The 19,923-nt window shown below is 35.8% G+C and overlaps 1 protein-coding gene across 2 annotated transcripts in view; it reads right to left on the minus strand.

Annotated features, from left to right (window-relative positions):
• Positions 1–4,164, minus strand: part of HDX (highly divergent homeobox) — a 122,647-nt gene extending 118,483 nt beyond the window's left edge. For both annotated transcript variants that reach the window (XR_004317971.1, XM_032475103.1), the window contains exon 1: positions 4,002–4,164. The gene's annotated coding sequence lies outside the window, so the exon portion shown is untranslated. The remainder of the gene's footprint in view (positions 1–4,001) is intronic.
• Positions 4,165–19,923: the final 15,759 nt, after the last annotated feature.

Raw genomic sequence — 19,923 nt, forward strand, 5'->3', positions numbered from 1 at the left:
CAACCCCAAGGGAAGAGAGGCTAAGAAAATGTTTTCCTTAATTTTTGCCACTCTGACAAATAACACATCTAAAGATTCTAAAGATCAACCCAATTGGGCATAAGTCTCATAAAATAATAGATCAAGAAGGCAGGACAGTTGCTGTTGTAGATTTCTTTATAGAAGTCAGATGTACAGTATAGTAATTGACACCATATAATCTCATTTGTTCAGTTGTCAAGTACCTAGATCTCTGGTCAATACAAGCAATTTTGCTACTAGTTGGCACAAGGATGATTCCATTTGCACAGAGAAGTTTCAGATTATTTTCTTGATATTTTATGCAGGCTAGAAAGGTCTCAAGGGTGTTAGTAACAGCTTCTGAATATACTAACCTCTCTAGCTCCCTTTTTATGCAGAATATATCCCTCTAGAATTTTCATTGTTTACTTCCAAACCAGTATGCCTAGAAATAGTGTACTCAGTTAAGTATTAAGACACTACTTATTTAAGGTTTAGCTAACTGACTCCACTGTAAAATCAAAATCAAAAATTCAAATATTTTTACCCTGTTAAGGATTACACTACACAAAAGTAAAATTCTCTCTGGAAGTACAATTTTTAAAGCAGAATTAATTATTTTTTAAAATGCATTTTATACAAAATTCCATGTCATCTTTTTCAACAAAGACTGAAAAGTGTATTTTAATAAAATACTTAAAGAGAAAAGTAAGTATTTACCATTTGGTCAAGCTTAGAAATCACTGATTTTGTAGTAGAATGATGTTCGTGGAATATGTTATGGTGTAAAACACACATACACACGTGCACACACACACACATACACACACTCGGCCGGGACTCCAGAGATTTAGATCCTTGCTGAAGAGTTGCCAAAAATACATTGTGCATTACCTTGGTCAAGTATATCTTGGTGATTAAGAGTCAAACAGGCCTGTATTTGCATCTTGATTGTGATATTTTGCAGCAGTGTGGCCCCAGGAAAGTCAACTACTTTGAGCCTGTTTTCTCATTTGTAAAATGCGGACTAGTACTAGAAACTATCTCTTAGGGATGTTGTGCAGTTTAAATGTGATAACATACATAAAATTGTTAGCACAATGCCTGGCACTAAGTGCTTAATAAATATTAGCATTTATTAATGCTGGTAAGATACTTCTTTGGACTTCAGTTTCCTCATATCTAAAATGGGGGGATTGGTTTGTCATCAGAAAATCCCTTCCAGCTCAAATTTATAGCTTAAATGTGAAAGTCCAACACCATCTTTTTATTTAGATGGGAATTGTAAAATAAATGTTAAAAGAAAAATGTCACACTCTTATTTTTTTCATATTTTATGTTAAGCTCTCTAAAATGAGAACTATATTCCTAAGTATTACATTCCATCTAGAGTATCCTACCTTTGCACAGTTTTGTCTGTTGGTCTACATGTGAATGACCAGGTAAGTCTTTGTAGTCACTATGCAAGCTAGCTACAAGTTAAAACACTTCGAAGGGATTCATATCATGTATGTAATAAGAGAAAAAGTCAAGAAGAAATGATTTTCCTTTATATTAAATAACATTCACAGTTAACATACAATAATCTATACCAATGGTTTTCAAATTTGGATTACAATACCCTTTGGACTGCTTTTCATCCATGTTCCTAAATTGCAAACCTTGATGTGATATTGGGATGGTGCCTCAAAGTGAAGTAGCAGTCAAAGTGAAATCTGTAGAAATCCTCTATATTAAAGCACAATGACACTTTCTTTCAAATAAAACTAAGTTCCATTGAAAAACGCAGTTTGAAGCCCAAGGGATAGGAAAGTGACAACTGATATGTTATAGAATAGCAATTATGGCAACCATCACAATGATTAGCTCTGATTCAACAGAATACAGATGAAAACTATCAGCGATAGTCAATGTAAAGCAGCAAATGCAAGACATCTTGCAATAAAAGGAATGAATAATTGATAGATTTAAGAGAAGATGCATGATGCAATGTCATCAAAGAGGAATATAGAAAACTGGAAAATGTCTTAGTATTTTTCAAACTGAGAAAACTACAAGCACAGCCACTTCTGGGATAATGTTCCCTTGGTCTTCTTTATGAGGACAGACATATTTGCAGGCCACTTAGTATATAAAAATGTCTGTATTGCATTTTCTTTGACTCACTTCAGGTTCATTCAGTCACTGGAGGATAACTTGCCTGACCAATGATCACACACACAAATTTTAAAAATAAGAAGACAGTATAAAGCTGGCTATAAGAAAGTGACAAATATAAGAACTGATGTAGGAGTTCTAGAAAAGGTGAGCTTAATAAGGGTTGGATTAGATTTGTAAGATACTTATGGAGAGGTGCAACTTACAATGAGCTTCCAAAGTGGGTAACATTTTAAATAGGCAAAAGAAAGAGCATCCTAAGTGAAGGGAGTGGCAGTGGTACAAGGAGAAAAGTTCTGGAGGTAGATTGTTCAGGGGACATTAGGAGAGTTGTGCGTTTAAGAATAAAGTAAAATAAGGTTCCTGTAGTACAATGAAGTAAGATTACAAAGCTCTTTGCAAGCCAAGTGGAATTGGGCTTAGAACAATAGAAAACAGAGAACCAATAATATTTTGGTGAAGAAAAATGACTTGATGAAAGAAGTGATCAAACCATTAGTCTGGCAGGATGAATTAGGGTTGAGACACAGGTGAAGGCCAACTAGGAGGCTCTTGGAATGACTGGATGGGTGGTGATAAGAGTTTAGATTGTAGAATAATGAAATATTGGCAGGAGATGGCTTTCAAAGGAAAATTCACCAGGACTTGATAACCCCTTAATTTTGAGAAATGGAGAAAAATTCAGATTCCTCTAAAATAGGGGCTCATGATCAGACAGTGAGCAGAAGTATTAACACTACTGTACAATTTCTCCAACAAGGACAGACAGACAGGTTGTTCCCCAGGGTTGCTGAACAATATAGCCCCTCTCAGTGAAGGGGAGTTGGTCAGGATCTCTCAAAATAGGTTTTGACTTTGGAGATTCTAACAGAGACACAAAGGAAGAAAAAAGAAGGACTTAGCACCAAACCTGAAACAGAGACCAAGACTTTATAAAAGACCTTTTCAAGAAGGAAAAAAAAAAAAGACAAGAAATGAAAATTTCCTACTCTTAGTCTCTCCAAAGAGTTTAAGTTTCAAAAAAACTGAGTGGCACCCCAAATCAGAGTTCCTTGAAGATTAAAAGTTGGATTCACTTGAATAATTAGTCGTCTTTCTTCTCCAAATGGTTTTTCGTCTCAGTAATTTCTATTCCAAACTCCTCTCTGAGTTCTTTCCATTATTGTAAACCTGATAACTGTAGATTAAAAATTTGTCTTCTAAAATTCATCAGACCGACTTTGGGCCTGGGTAGGCTCAGTTGGCCAGATTCAAAGTAACTGGCAGATTCCATTCCATCAACCAACGCTTGAAATATCACAGGGCTAATTTACCAACTCTTCCATATTCTGCCCAGACAGACCTCAGCCCCACCCCCTCCGGCGAAACGGAAACAACGCCTGCGCAAACTCCACGCCTATTCTCGCCACGAACACTCCCCATCAAAGCTTGTTATTGCGCAGGCGCAGCACCTTCAGCGCGTTTGAGTAGGGCTGTGAGAAATCTACAGTCCAGTGAAATCTAGAAGTGGTAGAATTCACTCCCCCTCCTTTCTTTGGAGGCAGAGGCGCCAGTTCTTCCTACTCAGGGGCCAGAAGCGCGAACCAAACGTCGCCCTCTCTCGGAGCAAGGTCCTTCGCTCTCTGCCAGTGTTCCCTGTATCCCTATCCTCAGCTCGTTCTAACCTCACGCGCCGCCAGCCTTCACTCGGAGGGTAGAAGGAGTTGGCTCCCCAAAAGCCGCACCAGTTTGTTGGCAGCCTCTTTAGGCCTCTGAACCTACGGGCTCCCCACTGGGCAGAGCATTAGCTCGGTGCCTTGCTCGCCCTCCTTCGCCCTTCACACCCACCCATGCTGTGTGCTTACCTCGGGCGTGGTGCGGTCACGGAAGGGATCAGAGGATCCCAGATCAGGCCAGTGCTGGGGCAGGCAGATTCAGCGAGATTTTTCCTGGGTCTCCACTGCCTCCTCAGACAATGAAATCAGCGTGTCCGATCATCAATTCTCATCATGATCGTGACGTCACAAAAGACAGCGGCCAATGGGAGCCTGAGATCAGCTCCGGACAGTCCCTGGCCTCAGCCCAGGACCCAGGAGTGGGGAGGGGGAGGAGAGATAGCTGCCTGCAGTGGGGCTGCCTCTTCCCCGCATATATCAGCTGCAACCAAAGCCAGGCCTGTCTATATCTCTCCCGTTCTGAGTAGCTGTGAACGCCCAGCATCCCTGAGACTACAGTAGTTATATGCAGCCATTTGAGCAGGTGCTGCCTGGTCTTCCAACTTGGGATTCGCTTTCAGCAGAATTGTTGCACGCTGTCAAAATCAAATGATCACATACAGAAATATAGTCTTTTGTGGTCAGTGTTCAATTGACAAGTATATATTCAATGTTACTAAAATCAAGGTGCCCACTGAGCCTTTGGAATTTGTCGATAAGAGTGAGTGCAGTGTTTTAGGTGACCGGTTGATTCTGGCGACTGAAGTAATAAATTAAAATTATTGGTTCTGTTTACCTAACCTCAATTCCTGTTCTGCTGGACGTTACTTGAGTAATCACCATTACACCGTTACAGAAAAAAAAAAATTCAAGCCATATTTACATCATATTTACACTCCCAAGGATGTACAATTCACGAGAATTCCATTAGAATGCAGAATTCATTGGTCCTCTGTCAGCATTTGGAAGGTATGACTAGCATACATTAAACATTCACAACAATAAAATAAAGTACACGCTCATGTGCTTAGTCATGAACTACAGATAAGAGTTACATCGTTTAATGACTGGTGCGACATCAGTGAGTTGAGGATAGTTGGGGAAGCATTGTACACTGTAATTGAAACTTGAGCTGGTTTTTGAATGGATAAGAGAAGATGGAAAACACCCTCTTAAAGGGGAAGAAATGAGCAAAAGTAGGAAAGTATATACACATGTGTGTGTATATATATGTGTGTGTGTGTTTATATACACACACACACATATATATATGTATATGTGTGTGTGTATATATATATATATATATATATATATATATGATGCAAGGAGGTCCATGATGACTATAGAGCAGCTTAAGTATTTTGTTTTGTTTTGTTTTGTTTTAAACAGAAGTCAGATCATGCCCAGATCCAGATTTTCCAATGGCTTCCATTCACATATACTACAAAATGCAAATTAGCAAAGGTCCTAAATTATCTGGCCTTTCCCATATCTCTGACCTCATCTCCTGCCACTCTGCGACTAACTCACTTTTTAATCACACTAGCCTTTTCTCCATTGTTCAAACAAATTAAGCTCATGACCACATCAGGGCCCTTGCACTATTATTCCTTCTGATCTTTGTAGGACTTATTCCCTCACATGAGTCACATCTCTCCTCAAATGTAACTAACTTCTTTAAAATGTATCAGTTTTATTTGACTTCTTTAAAAGTGACTTCTTTAAAAATTTAAAGAGATTACACAGTAGCCATATTTCAAATTGTGATCTCAACACTCCCTATATCCCATTCCTTTTTATTTTTCTTTATAGCACTTATTACTAACATACTCTATATTTTTAGTTATTGCAAACATAAACTCCATAAGGGCAGGCTTTTTTTGTCTGTTTTGTTTACGATTATATCCCTGGCATCTAGAAGAGTCTAAGACACAAAGTAGACAAATCTGTAAGTACTTGTTGAATAAATGACTGAAAGAAAATTTTTCAAGTGACTGGTATCATCAGTCTGCAGTTTGAATGAGATTGGAGATAGGCTGTAGTAAGAGAGATCAGGTGGACAGTGATGGGGTAATCCAGCTTCTAGATGACTTGGACCTCGATCAGGGTGTTAAGAGCATAAATGAAGAGAAATAATTAAAGTTGAGATATTTCAAAGAAGGAGTGATAAGGTTGAAAGCAGAGGATTCAAAGATGACCTACCTATGATGAATTAGCATATTCATTAGGAACCTACTACATACCTCGATCTGAGGTGATTTGAGAGAAAAAGAAGGGCAGCTTCCCCACCTTGAAAAATTGATAGCCCTAACTGACAAGAGAAGGTATACATCAAATCACCGTACAAAAAGAGGTAATTCAATTCCTCTAGTTGCTCATTCTTCTTTTCCCCTCAAACCCCATATCCAAGTCATCAGTAAGTCCTATACACTGTGCCTTCAAAATATGCCCCAAATTCCAGCACTCCTTACTTCCTTCATTGCTACCACACCAGTCAAAACCACTATCACTTCTAGTTTGAACCAATACAAAAGTATCTTATATGATTTCGTATTGTCTACTATTGTTCTTCTTTAATAACTTCTCTTTGACATTGGTTAAAATAGTCTTTACAAAGTTAAACCAGACCATATTATTCCCCAGCTTAAAGCCCTCCAAATGTTTCCCATTATATTAACAATAAAGTTATAAGCCTTTGTTAGAGTTTATATGCCACCATAGTTGTTTCTAACTATGCTATGCTGGCCTTTACCTCCATCCTGCCCCTCTCTTTCTGGAAAGCCTGTTCCCTCTTCATAGATGTTACACTTGTTGTGCATTCTTGGAAAACTCTTTCCTCAGATCTTCACATAGAACATGTTTTCACTCAGATTATCTGCTAAAATTTATCTCCTCAGATGTGTCTTCAGGGACCAATCTATTCGAAATAGCATCCCTAAATCATGCTCTATCTCCTCTTTCCTCCTGTGTTGTTTTATTTTTCTCTTATCACTATAGGAAATCACATAATTTGCTTACTTGTTTATTTTGCTTTTCCTCAAGTAGGTAGGGATTTTATCTCTTTTATTTACTATTATAACCCCAGTACCTAAAACCATACTTGGCATGTAGTAGGCACTCAATGAACCTTTTTTTGAATGAGTGGATGTAGGAAAACATAGATTGTATGTGTAATCTATGCTAGAATAATAAGTATTTAGAAATAACAGATGTTTCTAGTGCCATAGTTTAGGTATCTGTACTTACCCTGTTCACAATATGTCAATTAAAGCCATGTTTATTGAATATGTAGATGAAAAAAATACAGGAAGAAAAATTAAAGCATGTATATTAACCAAGATTTCAAAGATCTCAAAAGATTTAAATACAAATGGAAAAAGATCAAGTTTGACAGGGCCCAACAGTGTTTCACATTTATGTTTACAAAATTTAGTTGCAGAAGTACAGGATGGGCAATAAATACCTAAGGTGGGAAATTGTTATTTCAAAATGTTATAAATTCAATATAAGCTGGTGTACCATAGATGTTAAGCAAGATAATTAAGACTTAAACTGCATTAAAAAACCATCTAAAGAAAGAAAGTTCTACTATGCTTTCCCATGATCAGACTACATCTGCTCTGTTCATTTGATTGTCCCTCATTTTAAAAGAAACATTCACAAATGACTGAATCTTGAGAAAAGAAATCAGGAATGATGGGGCATTTAAAAAATATATGATATGAGGCAAGGCTCCAGGAACTGAGGATGGAAAGTTTTAAAAGCTGAAGACCTGGAGAGAAGATAACTATCTTCAAATATTTGAAAGACTATTGGGGAAAAGACACATGTAACTTATTGTGTGGTTCTCTAGAAGGCAAAACCAAGGCTAAAAAAAATGACAGGGAAATAATTTTCAGCTTAACATTTAAGTATTAAAGGCCTCAGTCACTGGAAATGTTCATGCATAATAAATATCAATCCGGAATGAAGGTTTGTCTATATTGAGTGACTACTAAAGTTCATTCCAACATGGAGTTCACTGATTTTTGGATGATGTCAGATTAGGAATTAGTCAGGAAAATGCTTTAAAGTTAGACGTGGGTTTGTTCTTTTAGATTTTAGTTTGGTGGAGCTGAATGGGAGGAAAGTTCTAGGTTGAATACCACTAGCGAAGGCAAATAATTCACTGCTCTGCTATTCTTCATTAGGTAAACCCTAAATAAAACATTTTCACAGTGCATTTTGGGTCAGTAAAGGGCTGCATATACCAAAGAAAGTACTTTCAACTTTCATTTTTCCTGTTTAAACTTTTCCCATTAGTAAGCAATTCATTTAACCAGCTGATTTTAACCAAGGCAATCATTTATTGATACATGTGAAACCTGCTTATATAAGTCCAGAACACAGCCTAAACAATATGTCTTGCTAGGTTTAAAAAAACCTAATTTCTAAGATACCTAAAATTAGATTAATTTATCTGATAGGGCTGATTGTCATTAATCAGAAGCTCAGTGCTTTGTTTGTAGATTACTTTATGTCTCTTTCACTTTTTGCTGTGCAACACAGGCATTTTGTAGCTTACTGACATGTCCAATCGAAGTTGTGCACCAAACATTGATGAGAAAACTAAGTGTTGTCCTTTTAAACTCTCTTTATCCAAAGCATGAAGGAAATAATTTAAAAATGAAAATGCAATGTTAAATTTATAGGTTCTCAATGGATTTCAATTATCCTTGACAGTCTTGTTCTCAGTATTTTGGTTAGTTAAAGAGATGCCATTTGGAGGAACTTCCCTCACTTTACTGTGGGGGCAGATCAAAGTAAAATTAAGAGAGAAGAATACTCTGGCACAAACCTTTGCTGGAAAACCCCTGAGAATCATTAGCATATACTTCTCTGCTCTAATGATGCTGTAAATGACCTCTGCAGAATACTAAATTTCTAATTTGGATTTTACTTATTAAGGTACCTCATATTCTAGAAAAAGTACTGATGAAACTTGTTCACCTAGCAAATTTCCAAAACGAAACTGATTTCTGAGCTCCACCATGGTTTTTGAGATGTGATATATTACTAATATTCTTGGGCTTTTTTCTATTTAAACTGAGCATGTTTTCCCTTGATCATCACCTAGGAACTTGTTGGAAATGCAAATCTGGGGGCCCCATGTACAGATTCAGAAACTCTGAGAGTAGGGCCCAACAACCAGTGTTAAGCAAGCCATGCAGGGAATTCTTATGTATGATAGAGGCTGAGATTCAGTACATTAAGCTGTAACTATTAGAAGGAACTATGGACGCAATTTCATTCCACAAACATTTATTTAGCTCCTATTATGTGTCAGTCAAAGAGAATTTATTAAACATGATTTTTGTCCTCAACATATTCAGTCTAGTATAGCATTCTCAGACTTAAAGAGAAAATGCAATATAGTGAAATAGAGATGGAGTGGAAGCGGGCATTGTGAGTGGATCTAGGAAAATTAGTAGAATGAATATGAGTGATCAGCTTTTGCAGAGTGGAGTTCTATTTCTGGCATATCAATAGCTATATTCCTGATATTTCTCCAAATATTTTTCCTTTTAGTCATGTTATTGATGCCAGAATAAAGTGAGAGATCAGAGCCTCAGTTATTCTAATCTAGCAGTTGTGCAATAACTGCTAAAAAAAAAATCAACATTTTGTATACATTCCTAAGTCCACTTTTCATGTCTCTCTCCAGGGCATAATGGAATTGATTCTTTTTTCCTTAATTCCAAATTGGAATTTATTTGTAGCATTTTACCACATATCTAGAGCACCTACATAATTATATTGATTGATTTCTGGAAGCAGCTTGAACCCTATTTATATGGGAAAGAAAATATACTGCTTTCTCAAGGTTAAACTGCCTTTCTTTACATTTCAAAGTGATTCTCAACCACTTGGGGAACTGGAGATACTTTTGCTAACATGACATAGTCATGGATCCTTTCCGTAGAAACGTACACACATACAAATTTCCGTGATATTTATTGTGGGAGGAGACCATGGATTTCCTATAGATAATCTGGGAACTTGCTAGAGTGGGTATGGTCTAGAAAATAACTTTCATATTATGCATTTTGAGATGATCCACAAAGTGATTTATTTGTTTATAAGAATTTTAGTACTCCAGTCTAGTCCAGAGAAATTGATTGAAAATGGATTAGTTACTTTTTAGCACCATGAAATGTGGACCATCCCAGAATGCCTCAAATCAGTATCATCTGCAAGGTTTCAACCCTTAATCCATACAAATATATCAACCAGACCCATAATTTGATCTGAAGTCATTTTTACTTAGTAGAACTAAAAGATCTGAGAAATCGAAGGAACCAGTGGTCCTCAAGTCAAATCAAGGGAGATACTTTGAGAATACCTTTGCCCAAACAAGCAAAACGTATGTGAAGAAGCCTCCATACACATACTTTGGTATCTGTTTTATAACAGAAGATAGCAAAAAAAAATCTAGTTTGTCCAAACCAATATTTGGGGTACAGGAAGAATTGAGGAAGGAAATGCAAAGAAGAGTTCTTAAAAATCCAGAATCATTTGACGAGCTTTTGTAAAACCACTGTTCACTAAAAATATAGAGTTGAAATGGCTATTTTTGAGGTAAATTTATTAAGGAAAAAAACCTACCTCATTTTTTTACATCATCTTGCCATCACTTTTTATGGATAAGGAAAATTAAGTAAAAGGAAGCGAAGTGAATTATCTCAGGTCAATGGATGAGTAATTTACTAAATGGTATATTTTTGATGAAATAGAGTTGATGATTATTTGAAAGTGACTATTAACAATCATGGCATTTTCAGTCCTAGGTAGTGGATGAAGGTTGAAGAGCTAAGAATTGGCAAGATGAATTAACCGACCTAAGGGCTGAGTCTCAGCCAAGGTAGAACAAATGATTTGAAGCCATGTTAATAAAACAAAGTGCACATAGATGCCCAATAGTCAGAACCAGACAGTGAGGCCTAAATTATAGGCAGCCAAGGAAAACATAAAATAGCAGACATGTAGCAAAAATCAGCAGGCAAAATTCTGGATCCAGAGGTGTCAGACTGGATTTCAAAAATCAAGAACTCAAAGAGAATAAGCATCTTTACAGCAGGCAAAATATTGGGAAAGCAGCATTAGCATCTATGTTGGCAAGCAAAAAATTGGTCAGATTTAAATACAAAGGTCAAGTTAAAAAAAAAGGAAAGAAACCAAACTGGATAAACTCAGGCCAGGCCAATTTGCTTTAACAAACAACCAAGAAAGTGAGTGGTCAGGAGTCAAGGAAAATCAAGAAACAGCAGTCATGGAAGCTTAAAACATACAGCATGTATAGGAAAAGGGACAAATATTAATGCTAAGGTGGATCCCCATAAATGAGGTATCTCTTCAGCCTTAAACATGAGCTTTTAATAATCCTACTGTGGCAAGACTGGGCCATGGAAGTGGAGCAAGTGATTGGGAGCACCTGGCTGCAGTGAAGTGTGGGCGGAAATGTAGTAGCTTCTGGCAGTCAGTTCTGACAGTAAAACCCAAAAGAAAATATGAAGTGTTCGGAATGTGTTATAAGAATTTATAAGGTAACATCTTTCTTTCAAACTTAAATGAGTACCATTGTTTCCATTAGAGTAAATTTTCTAAATGACACATAGAAATTTTATTTGGTAAAGAAGTTTTTCATGACTCCTTTTCAGAAATGTATGCTCTTTTATACAACTGTCTTCCATTAAGCAAACTGTATGAAAAATTATATATCATCATTTTATAAGCTTGCCTTAAAGTTTTTAAAATTGTTTTCAATTGAAATAAGGTGGATTTACAATATTATATTAGTTTGAGGTATACAGCATAGTGATTCAACATTTTTTTAGATTATACTCGATTTAAAGTAATTATAAAATAGTAGCTATATTTCCCTGTACTGTACAATATATCCTTTTGCTTACTTTTTTTATACATAGTAGTTTGTATCTCTTAATTCCATACTCCTATCTTGCCCCTCCCCTCTTCCCTCTCTCCACTAGTAACCACTAGTTTGTTTTCTATATCTGTAAGTCTGTTTGTTTTGTTATATACATTTATTTGTTTGTTTGTTTTTAAATTTTACATGTAACTGATAACATAGAGTGTGAGCTGGTCTTGAGATGAGTTAAGGCCGTGGGACACAAGGCCACGATCAGAGCATGTTTATAGTATGCAGTAAATAATTGCTCCATGCATGCATCAATTATATAAGATTTAGAGCAAAGGAAATAGAAGTACACATGTGCTAGAGATATTCTGTAAGCCTAATGAACAAAGAAACTCAGATTGTGCATGTACTGGCCAAGCACAGATAAAAGCAAGACAGGTGCATCAGAGGCGCACACCTCCCTGTAGCAATAAAGTGCTGTTAACCCCATGGTGTGTCCGGCTGAAGTCTGTCTGGTACTGTGGCAACTCCTCATGAATTTTTTCATTTGGGCCACTCACCTCCTAGAACCCCACATCAGTCTCCCTCGGCTGACATAGAGTATTTATCTTTCCTTGTCTGACTTATTTCATTAAGCATAATACTCTCTGGGTCCATCCACACTATTGCAAATGGCAGAATTTCATTCTTTTTTATGGAAGAGTAGTGTTTACTATTTATATATATACACCATATCTTTATCCATTCATCTGTTGACCAACACATAAGTTGCTTCCATATCTCGGCTACTGTAAATAATGCTTCTATGAACATTGGGATGCATGTATCTTTTCGAATTAGTGGTTTCATTTTGGGGTGATATACACCCAGGAGTGGAATTGCTAAATCATATGGTAGTTCTGTTTTTAGTTTTTTGAGGAAACTCCATACTGTTTTCCATAGTGGCTGTGCCAATTTACAGTCTCACTAACAGTGTACAGGAGTTCCCATTTCTACGCATCCTCACCAACATTTGTTATTTGTAGTCTTTTTGGTGATGGCCATTCTGAGAGGTGTGAGGTAATATCTCATTATAATTTTGATTTGCATTTCTCTAATAGTTAGCAATGTTGAGCATCTTTTCATGTGTCTGTTGGCCATCTGTAGGTCTTCTTTGGAAAAATGTCTATTCATGCCTTCTGCCCACTTTTTAATCGGGTTGTTTGTTTGACACTGGAATTGTATGAGCTGTTTATGTGTTTTGGATATTAACCCCTTATCTGTTAGATCATTTGCAAATATTTTCTCCTACTCAATAGGTTGTCTTTTTGTTCTGTCAGTAGTTTCCTTTGCTGTGCAAAAAGCTTTTAAGTTTAATTAGGTCCCATTTGTTCATTTCGGTTTTTCTTTCTTTTGCCTTAGGAGACAGGTCCAAAAAAAATATTGCTACGATTTATGTCAAGGAGTGCTTTGCCTATGGTCTCTTCTAAGAGTTTTATGGTTTCAAGTCTTTAATTCACTTTGACTTTATATTTGTATATGGTGTTAGACAATGTTTAATTTCATTCTTCTACATGTAGTTGTCCAGTTTCCCCAGCACTGCTTATTGAATAGACTGTCTTTTCTCCATTGTATATTCTTGTCTCCTTTGTCACAGATTAATTGATCTTAAGTGCAAGGGTTTATTTCTGGGCTTCCTATTCTATTCCCTTGATCTATGTGTCTGTTTTTGTGCCAGTCCCACATTGTTTTTTGGGACAGTGTGAAGTCAGAGTGTAATACCTCTAGCTTTGTTTTTTATCAAGATTGCTTTGGCAAATCTGGGTCTTTTGTGATTCCATATCAATTTTAAAATTATTTGTTCCAGTTCTGTGAAAAATGTGGTTATTTTGATAGGAATTGCATTAAATCTGTAGACTGCTTTGAGTAGTATGGCCATTTTAACAATATTAATTCTTCCAATCCAAGAACACAGGATATCTTTACATTTCTTTGTATCATTTTTAATTCATTCATTGATGTTTTATAGTTTTCAGAGTACAGGTGTTTTAACTTCTTGGTTAAGTTTATTACTAAGTATTTTATTCTTTTTGATGCAATTTTAACACAGTTTGTTTCTTCAGATTCTCTTTCTTTTTTTAACATTTTTTATTGATTTATAATCATTTTACAGTGTGTCAAATTCCAGTGTAGAGCACAATTTTTCAGTTATGCATGAATATATATATATATATATTCATTGTCACATTTCTTTCTCCGTGAGCTACCATAAGATCTTGTATATATTTCCCTGTGCTATACAGTATAATCTTGTCTATCTATTCTACAATTTTGAAATCCCATCTATCCCTTCCCAGCCTCCGCCCCCTTGGCAACCACAAGTTTGTATTCTACATCTATGAGTCTATTTCTGTTTTGTATTTATGTTTTGTTTGTTTGTTTTTTTTAGATTCCACATATGAGCGATCGCATAGGGTATTTTTCTTTCTCTTTCTGGCTTACTTCACTTAGAATGACATTCTCCTGGAGCATCCATGTTGCTGCAAATGGTGTTATGTTGTCGTTTTTTATGGCTGAGTAGTATGCCATTGTTTAAATATACCACAGCTTCTTTATCCAGTCATCTTTTGATGGACATTTAAGGTGTTTCCATGTTTTGGCTATTGTAAATAGTGCTGCTATGAACATTGGGGTGCAGGTTCTCTTTCTGATACTTAATTATTAGTGTATAGAAAAGCAACCAATTTATGTATATTAATCCTTGTATTCTACAACTTCACTAAATTTGTGTATTAGTTCTAATAGTTTTTGTAAAGATTTTAGGGTTTTGTATATATATATGTGTGTGTGTGTGTGTGTGTGTGTGTGTATACATATATATATATAGTGTCATCTGCAAACAGTGACAGTATTACATCTTCTTTTCCAATTTGGATGCCTTTTCTTTCTTTTTCTTGTCTGATTGCTGTGTCTAGGACTTCCAATATTATGTTAAATGGAGGTGGCTAGACAGGGCATCCTTGTCTTATCCTGACTTTAGAGAAAAGGTTTTCAAGTTTTCACTGTTGAGTATAATGTTAGCTGTGGATTTGTTATAAATGCCCCTTATCTTGTTTAGGTCTTCTGCCCATTTTTGGATTGGGTTGTTTATTTTTTACTTATTGAGTCGTATGAGCTGCTTATATATTCTGGAGATCAAGCCTTTGTCAGTTTCATTTGCAAAAATTTCTCCCATTCCGTAAGTTGTCTTTTTGTTTTATTTATGGTTTCCTTTGCTGTGCAGAAGCTTGTAAGTTTCATTAGGTCTCATTTGTTTATTCTTGCTTTTATTTCTACTAGGAGAAAATTTTTGAAATGTATGTCAGATAATGTTTTGCCTATGTTTTCCTCTAGGAGGTTTATTGTATCTTGTCTTATGTTTAAGTCTTTGATCCATTTTGAGTTGATTTTTGTATATGGTGTAAGGGAGTGTTCTAGCTTCATTGTTTTACATGCTGCTGTCCAGTTTTCCCAACACCATTTGCTGAAGAGAGTGTCTTTTTTCAAATCAAAACTACAATGAGGTATCACCCCACACCAGTCAGAATGGCCATCATTCAAAAATCCACAAATGACAAATGCTGGAGAGGCTGTGGAGAAAGGGGAACCCTCCTACACTGATTGTGGGAATGCAGTTTTGTGCAGCCATTGTGGAAAACAGTGTGGAGATTCCTCAAAAGATGAGGAATAGACTTACCGTATGACCCAGGAATCCCACTCCTGGGCTTATATCCAGAAGGAACCCTAATTCAGGATGACACCTGCACCCCAATGTTCACAGCAGCACTATTTACAATAGCCAAAATATGGGAAGAGCCCAAATGTCCATCAACAGGTGACTGGATGAAGAGGTGGTATATTTATACAATGGAATACTACTCAGCCATAAAAACCGACAACATAATGCCATTTGCAGCAACATGGATGCTCCTGGAGAATGTCATTCTAAGTGAAGTAAGCCAGAAGGAGAAAGAAAAATACCATATGAGATCGCTCATATGTGGAATCTAAAAAACAAAAACAAAAACAAACAAACAAACAAACAAATGAAAAACAAAGCATAAATACAGGACAGAAATAGACTCATAGACATAGAATACAGACTTGTGGTTGCCAGGGGGGCGGAGGGTGGGAAGGAATAGACTGGGATTTCAAAACTGTAGAATAGATAAACAAGATTATACCGTATAGCACAGGGAATCACAGAGGAAAAAAATGTGACAATGAGTGTGTATATGTCCATGTATGACTGAAAAATTGTGCTGAATACTAGAACTTGACACAACATTGTAAAATGATTATAAATCAATAAAAAATGTTTTAAAAAATAAAAAATAAATAAATGCCACTTATCCTGTTGAGATATAGTCCCTCTATAACCACTTTGTTGAGAGTTTTTGTCTTGAATGGATGTTGAATATTGTCAAATGGTTTTTCTGTGTCAATTGATATGATCATGTGACTTTTTCTTTCCTTTAGTTAATGTGGTGTATCACATTGACTAAGAAATTTTATTCTTAATATTTTTACTTCATTACAAATCCCCAATCTGCTTAAGATTTGTCTTGTGTTGTCTAGATTCACATCCCTTTGTTGATCACTGTAATTGAGTTTGATTGTATCATCTCAAATTTATTTGGTGACACAATGCCTAGGAAAGGAATTGTAATGAACTTGTTTGAGTCGTGTTGTAACATAACCCATTTTTTTCCAGTTGGTATGATAGATGAGAGCCTTCTATAGATTCTAAAAATCTAAATCAATAGTGTTGGCAGTACAGATTTCTAATTAGGATTCAATAATTAAGTATGATAGGAGCCATTTTGTTAACATTTAACATATTCAATTAGCAATCTAGCCTAAAGTCATGCATAGTTGTTGCCTATGGTAGCCTGCCATTATTTCGTTCTTTGCAGCCAAAGCTTTAGTGTTAAGATGTTGTGTAGCAATCTCAAAAGCACAGTTCTTTGTATCTTTAAAACCTGGAGAATCTGCTATGTTGAGTAATGGTAGTTTCAAAGGATCTGCCATTTTAATTTCTTTAAATTTTTAGCATTGATGTAGAGTCTTTTATATCCCTAACTACTTGTATTGTTCTTCCTGCCCCTAGAGGCATTATATTCAAAGAAATTTGATAGTTTAAAAAGTAGACACACTAAATATTCTTCTAAGTGGGTAGGAAGAGGAATTGGTGAATAATGACAGTGGTATGCTGGAGCCTGCTAGCTCTTGCTTAGGAGAGCTGATTGTGTGCATGCCTTCCCAATTCTGTCACTTCAGTAGCTTTAAGTCAGCTATGGTGGAAGTAGTAACATAACAAAAATTAGTAGACAGTACAAATCAGGGTTTCCTCCTCATCAGGGAGCCAGTTCAATTATTTACCAGCACACTGAGGGCATAGGAAAAGGAAAATATGAGGACACAGTATTGGAGAAGTAGTTTGAAGCTAACTGGGAGGGATTGGTTAACTTGCTTTTGTTACAATTAAAATATGAGCTACAGCTGAAAAATGAGTCCAAGTTTGGAGGGAGTGAAAACACTTCAATGTATTTGTACTCACAAATTCACTTTCTAATTTAACATAGAATAATACTTTGAAAGTGAATCAAATCTAATTTAATCTTTTGGACTATTGTTATTGAATAAGTTATTTGATAATGATTATAATTTACCTTAAGTTTTACCTCTAACTTTATAAAAATGAATCATAAGCATCCTTAAAAATGTGAAACCTGGGATAGCATATTTCTTATAAGGAAGTTGATTTAAGTTAGGTAAATTTACAAGAATATTGGTCAAGGGAGTTTTCAATTTAAGCTGATCTTGGCAAGGGCTTCATCAAATGGGTCAAGGTTGTGACTGAAAGTATAAAGCAAGAGCTAGAACTAAGTGATCATAAATGGAGGCAGAAGCTTCAGAAACAGAGTTGAATGCTGAAATAATGTGTAAAATATTATGGAACTAAAAGTAATGCTTATCCAAGTCAACATTAAGACTGCAACAGGCCAAGAGAACTCTCTTTTAGAGACACATGGCATAGACCTATTTGTAAATCAGTGTCTTCTTTTAGTGAAGCTAATCTGAATATTCTGAACAAACTCACCTGGAGATAATGGTTAATACTCTCAAAGTATAATCTCTACTTGGATTGGTATTCTAATACTATGGAAAAATTGTTCAATATAACTTAGAATTATAGGGCTGCCAAGGATCATAAACATTCATCTAGTCAACTCTCCTCTTTCTAAATAAACCTGTTCCTAAGCAACATTCCAGTAATATTTTTAATCTGTGTGTCGTGATCAATAAACTATGAAGACTCAGCATACATGAATAATTTAGGGTGGCAATCAAATAAAACTTACAAACTCAGGCCTTTTTAAACTCAGATCTAATCTACATTTATTAAGTTCCAACAATATTGAACACTGTACTGGATATATTCCTATATGTCATCTCGTTTAATCTTCAGGAGAGGAGGGTGTTAACTCTGTTTTACATATATGAATATTAAATATGAATAATCATTATTTTACTGAATGCAATAAAGCAAAAATTATAAACATTTAATTAAACTGATCTTAATTAGCATCCATTTTGTATAGTCAAAGAGAGATTTTAGATTTTTTTAAATAGCTAACACTTACAAAAAAAGCAAAGCCCATACTTTCCTTCCTTAGGGTGTGCTTCTGTTCCCTTTTTCTCATCCACACCTAGCGATGGTAATACTTTCCCTCTTATTGAATGATAACCTTATACCAGATACTAAATAAATGCTTTATGTATATTCTCTCATTTAAGTTCTACAACAATGTTGTGAGATTAGCCCCATTTTCAGAGGAGGAACCAAGTCTCAGAGACGTTAACCTCAGAACATTTGTAAACCCAACATTAGGAAACCCAGGAATCAAACTTAGTTGCACCTAACTTCAAAGCTCATCATTTATAAGTACCTTCCTATATTGCCTTCTATGCTCATGTGATATTCACGTTCTTTGAAAAGATATCCTATTGGGGAAATCTGATTATGGACTGGATAATACATGATACAAAGAAATAATTTTCATTTTGTTAGGTATGATGTTAACAGTGATTATGTAACAAATGTCCAGGCTTAAAGAAATACATACAGTTATATGTAGAGGTGAAAAGATGTGATGTCTGGGTTTTGCTTTGTAATATTTCAGTGAAAGAAAGGTTTAGATAAAGCAAAATAGTAACAGCTTTTGAATCTCAGTTATGGATGTATGGGGGCTTCACCCCATTCTTCTCTCTTTACGTTTGTGGATATTTAACATTTACATAATTATTATTTTTAAAAAAGTAATGAACCTAATACCATCAATCCCTCTGTAGCCCTATTGTGCCTCAGTTCCACCACAATGGCCAAGGGAAGAGGTCCTTATATTCTTATCTGCTTCATACTTTCTACCTAAGGGGTCATGCACAGCAGAACCAACAGGTCCATCCTCCCTATTTCTTGCCAAGAATGAGCTACTTTAAGTCTTAGGTGCCAATAAATCTTGAAGGTAATAGAAATTCATAACTACAGGAAGTTATAATATGCTCATTATATCCTGTCTGCTCTATCAAAAAAAGTCACACTCCTTTATGACACTAACACCTTACACAAACCTAATTTACCTCATACAACCTATCACTATGTGATATTTTATTATATATTAACATGTTGATTGTGTTTTTCTTTCCCCACTCGACTATCTTGACTATAAGCTCCATGAGGGAAAGGGTCTTGTCTGTCTTGTGTGCATCTATATTCCAAGAAGCTGAAACAGTGCCTGGCATGTAGTAGGCACTAAATAAATATTTGTTGATTGAATAGACAAATAAATAAAGGCCGAGCTGCAGTCATTTGTGGATTTCTGCCACTAGGCAAGGAAAACATTAATACATAAGATTCATTACTATATGCTCAAGTATAAATAGGTCAGTTGGGGGCTCAGAAAGAGATAGCTTTCCTGTGATGGCCAGGTGATAGTGGTACAAATGTGTCCATGTGTCAGGGGTTTGTAAATGGCTTGAATAATACAGTACCAATTCCCATTCTGAAGAATGTTTAGAACAATGAAGATCTCTAATCATCTTCCGTCTTGGTTAGGGGTCTGCATGAACTAAGGC

The sequence above is a fragment of the Camelus ferus genome, chromosome X (assembly GCF_009834535.1).
Source record: "Camelus ferus isolate YT-003-E chromosome X, BCGSAC_Cfer_1.0, whole genome shotgun sequence".
In the NCBI taxonomy this organism is placed as follows: Eukaryota; Metazoa; Chordata; class Mammalia; order Artiodactyla; family Camelidae; genus Camelus; species Camelus ferus.